Here is a 10,292-nt window from a genome sequence, read left to right as displayed (position 1 = left end):
TACACATGGTTGGGAATCACTAAATTTTGTACACTTTTAATTTCTCATGTACTTTAACCTTGGAGTCTTTTAGTTTCATGACTGAGCATGCTCTTTCCAGGAAATTATTCTAGAAATCAACTTAAAAACTCTTCACAGTAAACTAAAATAGCAGTTTCAGAAGTTTGTCTCAGTTTCCTCTATGAGTACCAAATTACACACACAGTAGTCATTTTCAGGAAACTTTCAAGAACAGACCTGTGAAATGTAGTGTTGCCAAATACCATGTTAATAAAACAGTAACAGTGTATGGGTTCAGGAGATGACAGTGCCAAGAAGAAAATGAAAAAACACTTGGATTTTTCTGGTATAAATGTTTTAGATATCTTAGATATAAGATGTCTTTAAAAGAAACAAGTAAGAAACCATTAAATAACTGAAGTGTCGTTCAACATTAGTGATGCAAAATCCAGCATTTTCAAGTCCACTATCAGAGTGAGGGTGCATTTTATTTGAATCTACATTTCCTGGACGTTCAATGAAATACTTTCTTTGCCCTGTGTTTACCACCTGTTCCCTCCGTCTGTAAGCTGACCTGGGTGAGAGGGAGAGGGAGAGGAGGTGGTGTCCACATGATCAGCTCCAGCCATCCATCATTAATGAACATGCATCATTGATGGCGTCCGCTGCCCACAGGCGGAGCGGTACAATCCCCTCTCCATTTGCCCCCCACGGCCTGCAGCTGTAGACATACACAGATCCAGGACTTTGCAGCAGGAAACACTTTATATCTGTCCATCATATATATTATATATATGTTATTTGTAGGCCCCTCCATGTGTTGCAGGATTTAACTATTAGAAGGAGTTTTTAAATTCTCCTCCAGGTGTGACACAAACTCAGAGACCAATGAGTGGCACCACTGGAGCTGCACCCCCGACAGCCGTGCTTGGCTTGGGTTTGGACATTGGTGGACCGTGGCATCAGAAAGCTGTCCAGAAGAGTAGAGCTCTGGTTCAGACGTACTTACTCACCAGCTCTGTTCACCCTCCACCCGCAGCAGGAGGAAGCATTGGGACCAAGACCCCTGTGAGGCTGCCGTCACTGGTAGCAACAGCCAAAGGGGCTCGCAGGCGACGCAGCATGACTCGTCTCAGGTGAGCTGCACATCTGACTTTAGTTGAAAGGATTTCACAGAATTTTCTGGACGGTTCAGGTGCATTCAGTTTGCTGCAGAGATTAGTGTGTGTCTATATGTAGCCCCAGTTTGTTCTCTCCTGTAGGCTACTGCCATCACTGTACAGAGCATCTGTTTCTTTGAAAAAGTCCTTTCTCCTGTGTTTTTCAACATTACTTACTGATGTTGTTAAGTTATTTCCAGAATCTTCAAATACTCCTCTAAACATCTGCTACACAACAAAAAGAAAGAATTTTAACCTGTTTACTGTAAGCCTATTTCCATTTCAGGTAGCCAGAAAAGACAGATCTACTATCTCATTTTGAATGACAAATATAAAATAATACAAATCAGCATAAGCACAGACACATATGACTGATATAATATATCATATATATATATATGATACGCCATCTCTGGCTACCATCTTTGTTTGGATTAGGAGAAAAGGCGGCACTTGGATTAAATCATGAATTTCTTTTCATCCACATGGTTCATACAGTCTTTGAGGATTTTGGAAATACCTTCAGAACAGCAGTACATTTTGTTAACCAAAACTTTTTTAGTTTTTGTTTTTTTAATCAATGGTTATTTATTTTGAGGGAAACCAATGGTTTAGCTCTGTCCCTCGAATGTAATGGTAATACCAGAGAGGAACACATTCACATCAAATTGGAAAGAGACATTAAGAAAGATGTAGGTTTTAATCTGAATAATAAGCCTGAAAACTTGTTGATTAATTAGATGAAAGAAAATTAATTATTCATACTATTTTGGTAATCAATTAATCATTTCAAGCGAAAATGCGAAACCTGTCCTGATAACATCTTCTTAAATGAGAGGATTTTCTGCTTTTCTTTTCCATATGTGATAGAATAGATATGTTTGAATTTTAGACCATTGGTCTGACTAAAAGACATGTAGAAGACATCATCTTGGACTCTGAAACTTTCTTCGCTATATTTTGACCTTTTGTAGACTTAGATCTAGTATTGATTAATCAATGAAAATCATCATTACTTGCCGTCTGCCCTTGTGGCAAATCTTTCCAAGTATTTCTTGTGAATAATTTAAGCTTCACATAGAGCTAATAATTCTTCACTCCACAAGATTTATTTACAGTTATTGTTTGATCTTGGCCTCTGTGCTTCTTCAAAAATAAAAGAAGTCTTTAGGTAGGCTACTGAAACCGTTTCAGTGTTTACAGATTAAATGGTGGTTCCTGAGTCTGATTGAGGCTCTTGTCTCATAACATCAAATGTAAACACCATTTAGGGAAATATGCTTATTAGCTTTCTTGCTGACAGTTACATGAGACGATCGATACCACCACCACATCAGTACACTAATTATAATGTTCCAGCAAGCAGCTGGTTAGCTTAGCGTAGCATAAAGACTGGAAAGAGGGGGCAACAGCTAGCCTAGCTCTGGCCAACAGTCAAAGATAATTCACTTACCAGCACCTGTAAAGGTCACTAATTAACGCATCAAATCCCATTTGTTTGTGTAAAAACTTTTCAGGTGCTGGCAGGTGGATTTTGTTACTGTTGGACAGCCAGGCTATCTTTTTACTCTGTATCCAGTCTTTATGCTAAGCTAAGCTAAATGGTTGCTGGCTTTAGCTTCATATTTAAAAAAACAGATACGAGAGTGATATCATCTTGTCTAACTCTCGACAAGAAAGTGAACATGCTTATTTCCCAAAACATAGAACCATCCCTTTAATGTAAATGAAACCAGATTTGCAGTTTTATACTCACATGTTGTATATGTTACATTTGATTTATTAATTTGCGTGTGTGTAGCTTCTCCTCTTCCATACTGAGAGTGTAAGGAAAAAGGTGGTTATTGTACAAACTGTAAGGCTCTCTGAGACAAACTTTGGGTTATATAAATAAAACTGACTTGACTTTACTCAGCACATTTACATGTCTATGTCCACTGTGTACTAAATGACATACACACGTACACTGCCTTGACTCCAAACATCTTGCCAAACAAGACAAACAAAGGTCTGAGTCACCAGGACATCATGGTGTTCTTGATAAAAAGGACACAGAGTGCAGAGTCCCTGTGGGTTTGAATGTGATTAATCACCTGTCCGTCAGCTCCTCTCTCCCATCTCCAGTCACTCTACTATTCATTTCAGCAAAAGTACCTGTCAAAGCTCAGGTTCAACACATGACTGGAATTACAGTGTAACTGTTTCCTCTCCAGTCTTTCACATTGTGATAGCATAATGTAGGCCACTCCTTCGCTCCCCCCTAGTTTGCTTTTGAATACAGAAGGCCAGTGTGTCATAAATCTCAGGTGTGGAAGCTGATCTGTTGCAGCACACACACTGACTTCACCCAGGGGAAGGAGATACCTGAGTGAGGCCCGCACACACTTTAGGCTCTTAAACAAACACATGCAAACACACCTCCCTCACTGTCCAAAAGAGTATTTGTTTGCCTCCAGTCACCCAAGTAGAGTAGGTTTTGAATAACCACCAAATAAATGAGGAAGAGGAATGACGCATGAATGTTTATATTTGTCTTGTTAGCCATGTTACCTCCAGGGATGTCGGCCTATCTGTCAGTGAGTTCACCACTTTGGTCCATCACCTATTGAATTAAACCTGTAATTTCCCAATATTTTGGTTTATGACCTAATACACTGTCCTCTGCTGAACTTGTTTAGTGCTTTTTATCAAATGTTAGCATGCTAAACTTAGGTGGTGACCATGTTAAACATTATTCCTGCTAAACATTAGCATGTTAGCATTGTCGTTGTGGGCATGTTAGCACCATGATATTAGCATTTAGCACAAAACACAACCGCCCTTGGATGTATTACAAGATCTTGTAGAAGGTCTTATTATATATCCCAGCACTCTCCGTCTCAGAGAGATCCTGTACACTTATCTTGTTTTTAGCAATACGCAGTTCTCTTTGGTCCATACCAAAAAATATCTCAACCGCTGGGCTATTGGATGGATTGTCATTAAATAAATTTAAACATATAAAGATATTCATGGTTCTTACTGATGTTTCCTCTTGTGCCACCATAAGGTTGACTTTTGTGGTTTTGAGTTGTCTTGACAACTATCAGGTATACTGTCCCCTCAGGATGAATTGTAATAGCGCCATTAACAGGTCAAAATATCAATTTGTCAAGTACTTAGGTATATCACCAAATTTCTGCAAAACTGATGCAATTTTAATCTACTTTAGCTGTAATTAGTGTTTTGTGCTAATAAGCAATGTCAGCATGGTAAACTGCCAAGCTAAGACAATGAATATAGAAAACATTACACCTGCTAAACAACAGGAAGTTAGTATTGTAACAGAGCATGTTAGTTTGTTGACACATTTAGCTTAAAGCGCTGCATTGTCTACCTACAGCCTTGCAGAGCTGCTACTGCTATGGTTTGTTATCCCAATTTTTACTAGTAAACGCTCTATTACTGTGTTGTGTTTTTTTTGCCCTGCCTGTCTTCACAGCCTCAGTGAGCCGTCCCTCCTCACCCCAAACGTCCTATTCGAGGGATTCTCCGGTGTTTTACAAAAACGACCCCCACCTCCTCCTCCCCCATATTCCAAGTCATCAGTACATCTCCCCTGCAAGACCTGCCACCCATCCGTGACCAGCCAGCCCCATCAGCAGCAGAACTACCAGCAAGTCCAAAACTGCAGCAGACCAACTTTTATTCACTTCACTCAGGCCATACAGCCCGGCTCCAAGCCAAGCAGAATGAGGCGTCATTCGCACAACCCCGTCCTGAGTGCAGAGATGGTACACCTCCGACCTTTAGTGATGCAATATAGCAAATCCTCCTCTCAGGGAGAGCCTTTGTCTGTGGTTGGGAAGCCTTGTCTTCCGAGCTGCAGTAAGCGCCCCTCTCTGGCTTCTGCTGCCGGTCCAGCACGCACTCAGCTTCATGTGTTTCTGCCCACAGAGGCGGAAGGAGAGGAGGTGGACAGAGAATCTGTGGATGAGGGCTTCATGGATGAGTTGGACAGTAAAATAACGTCTCTGAAGCTCCAGCAGTGAGAGCCAAAGACAGTTACACACCACTAATACAACAATGTTTACCGACACATACATTTTGTGTATTTTGGGTCAGGGCTATTATTTTTTTTTGGACTAAATTCCTTCGTTCAAATTTGCTGCAGCAAACAGTGATATTTTAGACAATAATATGTCTCTAGCTGTGTGGTAGCAGTTGGAGACCCTTCCCTGCTTCAGCATGACACTGGCCCCATGCACAAAGACAGCAATTTAGTTTGGTGTGGAAGAACTTGAACTCATCCTCATCAATCACCTTTGGGATGAACTGAATCTGTGAGCCAGACCTGATCATCCTATAAACATCAGTGTTGGACTTTATTAATGCTCTTGTAGCTGAATAGGAGCAAGACCCTGAAGCCAGGTTCTAAAATCTGTACTGTTTGGGTTTCCACATACTTTTGGTCATATAGTGTACTCAGATGAATAAGCTACTTATATAATTATTATGTGTAAATTTGCCTTTATATGTGAATTGTTTCTTATAAATGACAAAACTTGGTCACCCTCTCCTGCACTGAGACAGTTTATAATAAGAAACTCAGAAATACATTTTCTCAGAGTTTCCAAACAAAAAAAAAATGCATTTATGTTACAGTCCAGTCAGAAATGTAATTTTCTATATATTTGGTAGACAATGAATGTATTATTTTCATGTATTATTCACATGAATGTATCATTGCTACCCTGTTCCTGTTGAAGTAAGGAGCTTGCAGACAGCTCTGCAAATTACAAGTAGAGTTTGGGTATTAAAGCATTTAAATAAAGTATATTTTATTAACTTAATGGAGGAAATATGGCAGAAATATTGATGGTGAGCAATGAATGTAATAAGCCGAGTAATAAATCTACCTTTCTGAAACAGTTCCAGAGTATGCAGTCAGTTCTTACAGTTTTATACATTATTTAATGTTTGCACTTTATTTACAGTATATTTAAAGAATTGTTTTTAACACAAAGTCAGTTTGACTTAACTGGTTTTCTCCTAAATCTCCTAACTGACAAATGTGTGCAAATGTATGCCCTCACCAGTAATAGATAGGTGTGCTGAATGGGACTATGACCTGTTACACAGCCAGGAGGATTTCCGAACACAAGGTATACTTTGAAACAATTTTCAGATTTGTGTCTATACTTTGTCATAGTACGTGCATTATAAGACCATCACGCCTGTCATGACTCTCATTGTCCCCTTTGATTGTCAAAACACCATGGTGCTGCAAGAAAGATTAATCTCAGCTCCCAAAATCTCTACTCAATAAAACAGTGAGACCATAACCATAGAAAGATTTAATATTTCAGACATCAAACTTACTATTTGCAATAATACTAGTTAACAAATTTCACTGCTCAAAAGTAAACCGCTATCTCCTGCAGGTAATACACTGACAAAGGATGACTACCTCATAATCCTGAACTATCTCTTTAGGGGTTTTCTCACTCATGTGTTTGTAATAACTATATGACAAGAACACCACATAACGCCGTCTCTACACCTACATTGGCAGTGCTGGAGTGTAACTAAGAATATTTACTCAAGTACTGTACTTATGTACAAATTAGAGGTATTTGTACTTTACTTGAGTATTTTCTTTTCATGCCACGTTCTACTTCTACTCTACGATATCTCAGAGGGAGATATTTTACTTTTTACTTCACTGCATTTATTTAACAGCTTCAGTTACTAGTTACATTACAAATTACAAACAAAACATATGAAGAGTTAAAAAAGTTTGTAGTTTATTTTCTTCCAGTTCTTTGTGTTAAGGTGACCATTGTTGGATAGGGGTTGGGTTGAAGTTTTGGGCAGCGGGTGGAGTGGAAAGTGTTCAGTATCCTTGCCTGATGAAGAAACTGTTCCTCAGTCTGGTGGAGCAATCACAGAGGCTCCAGTACCTTCTCCTGGATGGTAAGAGACTGCAGTGCCATATATGTCCTGGAGGAAATTCATTGACCAGGAGAGATCCTCTCCACAGTAGAGCCATTGATGTTCAGCTGGGGGGTGTTGGGGTGTTCTCCTGAAGTCAAAGACAATCTCTTTGTTTTCCCCACATTTAAGAAGAGATCTTGACATTAAAGTATTTCTGATTCTGAAAGCAGTTCACACGTTACATCAGCGGGGCGGTAGCGAGCTGCTGAAGTTTAATAGCTGCCAAAAAGTAAACAAAAGAAGAAGACACACGCTCTCTGCAACAAGGTAGACTGGACTTTGTGCAAAGGATGTAATGAAGAACCGTTCAGAAAGGATTGCACGGCTGTAGAGTGTATTTTACAAGTCGTCTTTTATTTGTCACATCCAAGGATTGCGGGATTTTGGAGTAAACATGGCGGCTACGGAAACTGGCGACGGACACCAACTGGCCACCAATCAAGTCTCGTCTGTCCAAGTTGCTGGCGCGGTAATTTTTTGCACGTTGTTACGACTCTAACTTATGCATTCCTTACAGCGTTGCTATGTGCTCATGTTTGTATATATAACAGTTAGCATAACCCAAAGTAGTGAGTTAATTAGCAGAGTGGTTAGTTATTGTGGTGTGTGAGTATATTTAAAGATACAGGCTAGCTAACCTTAGCGTGCTAATGGTCAGGCACAGAGGTGTGCGGATATGTAAGCAAGCTAACGTTAGCCTTAGCTTAGCAAGCGGTGAGCTAAATCTCTTGTTTACAGGTCATGCAGTTAGCTAGCACATCATCATACCATGGTTGATCAAAACGACGAGGCTCGGACAAGACAACTTAGGTTGTAGCTGATGCCTAAACAGCTGTGCAGCTGTAGCGCTCGTTGTTTACATGTGAAGAGCAGTACTGCTGTATCAGCAACAAGCTAACGTAAGTTGTTATGTCGTGCTGGTTTCATGGGATTAAAACGCGGAGAAATAACGCGTATGCTAATGTCAGTTTTTCATGCTAATGTCAGTTTTAGTTTTATTATGACTTTAGCTCTTTTTATGCATGCACGACGCTCACATGTAATATAACGTAGCTTCATTGTAAAGTTAAGTAGCCTAGATGTTCTGCACGGGCACACTGCAGGATTTGGTTTTGCGATGGAGTCCATATTGGAATGCAAAATGAGCCTTAAACCAGCCCATTCAGTAAAAACAAAAACTTTATTGCCTCAAAGATAACTTTCTTTCACTATCAGTGGTAATATTGCGGCACCGGCTGTTTTATCAGTTAATTATTCGATATCTATTCCAGCTTTATTCAGTTGGTATTCTTTACTGTCCGCGAAACAGACACAGAGGTGGCATCTATTCTTACTAAAATGGAAAGAGTCTGTTTACACCAGGCATTAAAGGGATCCGGGCTTCTGAAAGGGTCAGCAGCAAGGCCTGGTTCTTCCAATGTCTCTCAATATTCTCTCTTGCCTCGCTGAGATAAAAGCCTGGACGTCTAATAACTTTCTTCAGTTAAACAACACAAAATCAGAAATAATTGTTTTTACTCCCATCGGAACCAGCACTAGCTACCTCAAAAACCTCACCACTAGACTGGGTGTCTTCTCAGATAAAATTCAGAAAGAAGCTTGTAACTCGCACTAAGAGGAGTGACCTCATCACACCAATTCTCAACCGCCCTTCACTGGTTACTTGAGTTTTTGAATTGATTTTAAGATTTTACTACTTGTTTTTAAGGCCCTGAATGGCCAGGCTCCTGGCTGCATGTGTGATTTGTTAACTCCCTACAAGCCAGACCGATGCCTGAGATCCTCTGGCAAGGCTCAACTAATGGTTCCAAAGTCTCGCCTTGTCACTAAAGGTGACTGAGCCTTTGCTTTCGGGCCCCTCAGTTGTGAAACTCACTGCCCAGAGATCTCAGGCAGGCAAACTCAGTGGCCTCTTTAAATCTCTTCTCAAGTCTCACTTTTATCGTTTGGAGATTTGGTTAACATTATATTATTACTGTTATTGTATTGTCTAATGCTGATTTTATTGTTGATTTTTAATTTATTTTAATTCATTTATATTTTTGCATCTGGATCATGTTTGTTTTACTGTACAGCACTTTGTAACTTGGTTTTGAAAAGTGCTATACAAATAAAGTTATTATAAGAAAGAGACTGGGCAAAAATGGCCTGCATGGCAGAGTTCCAAGATGAAAACCACTGCTGAGCAAAAAGAACATAAAGTTCTTCATCTTAGTTTCGCCAGAAAACATCTTCATGATCCCCAAGACTTTTGGGAAAATATTCTCTGGACTGACAAGACAAAAGTTGAACTTTTTGGAAGATTGTGTCCCAGTTACATCTGGAGTAAAAGTAACAGCATTTCAGAAAAGGAACATCATACCAACAGTAAAATATAGTGGTGGCAGTGTGATGGTCTGGGGCTGTTTTGCTGCTTCAGGACCTGGACCTGCTGTGGTAAATGGAACTGTATATTCTGCTGTCTGCCAAAAAATCCTGAAGGACAATGTCCGGCCATCTGTTCATGACCTCAAGCTGAAGCGCACCTGGGTTCTGCAGCAGGACAATAATCCAAAACACACCAGCAAATCCACCTCTGAATGTCTTAAGAACAAAATGAAGACTTTGGAGTCTGAGACTTTGGAAAGTCCTGACCTGAATCTGATTGAGATGCTGTGGCATGAAAAAAGAGGTTGAGGCTTGAAAACCATCCACTGTGGCTGAATTACAACAATTCTGCAAAGATGAGTGGCCAGAAATCCTCCACAGCGCTGTAAAAGACTCATTGCCAGTTATTGCAAACATTTCATTGCAGTTGTTGCTGCTAAGAGTGACCCCACCAGTTATTAGGTTTAGGGGGAAATCACTTTTTCACACAGGGCCATGTAGGTTTGGATTTTCCCCCTTAATAATTAAAACCTTCATTTAAAAACAAAATTTTGTGTTTACTTGTTATCTTTGTCTAATCTTTCAATTTGTTTGATCTGAAACATTTCAGTGTGACAGAAAAACAAGAAATCAGGAAGGGGAAAAACACTTTTTCACACCACTGTATATCTAAGGGAGAAGAAGAAACTCAGCACAGTGGAACACAGAACCCCCCTCTCCAATCTAGCGTTTGGCGGTGTGATTGTGGGGGAAAAAAAATCTAAGTTGTGGATAGTGTCTCTGCAGTGG

Source organism: Micropterus salmoides, unplaced genomic scaffold, assembly GCF_014851395.1.
Source record: "Micropterus salmoides isolate LMB-PRFRI ecotype aquatic unplaced genomic scaffold, ASM1485139v1 Ms_hic_scaffold_17, whole genome shotgun sequence".
Taxonomy (NCBI): domain Eukaryota; kingdom Metazoa; phylum Chordata; class Actinopteri; order Centrarchiformes; family Centrarchidae; genus Micropterus; species Micropterus salmoides.
This window is presented reverse-complemented; position numbering follows the sequence as displayed.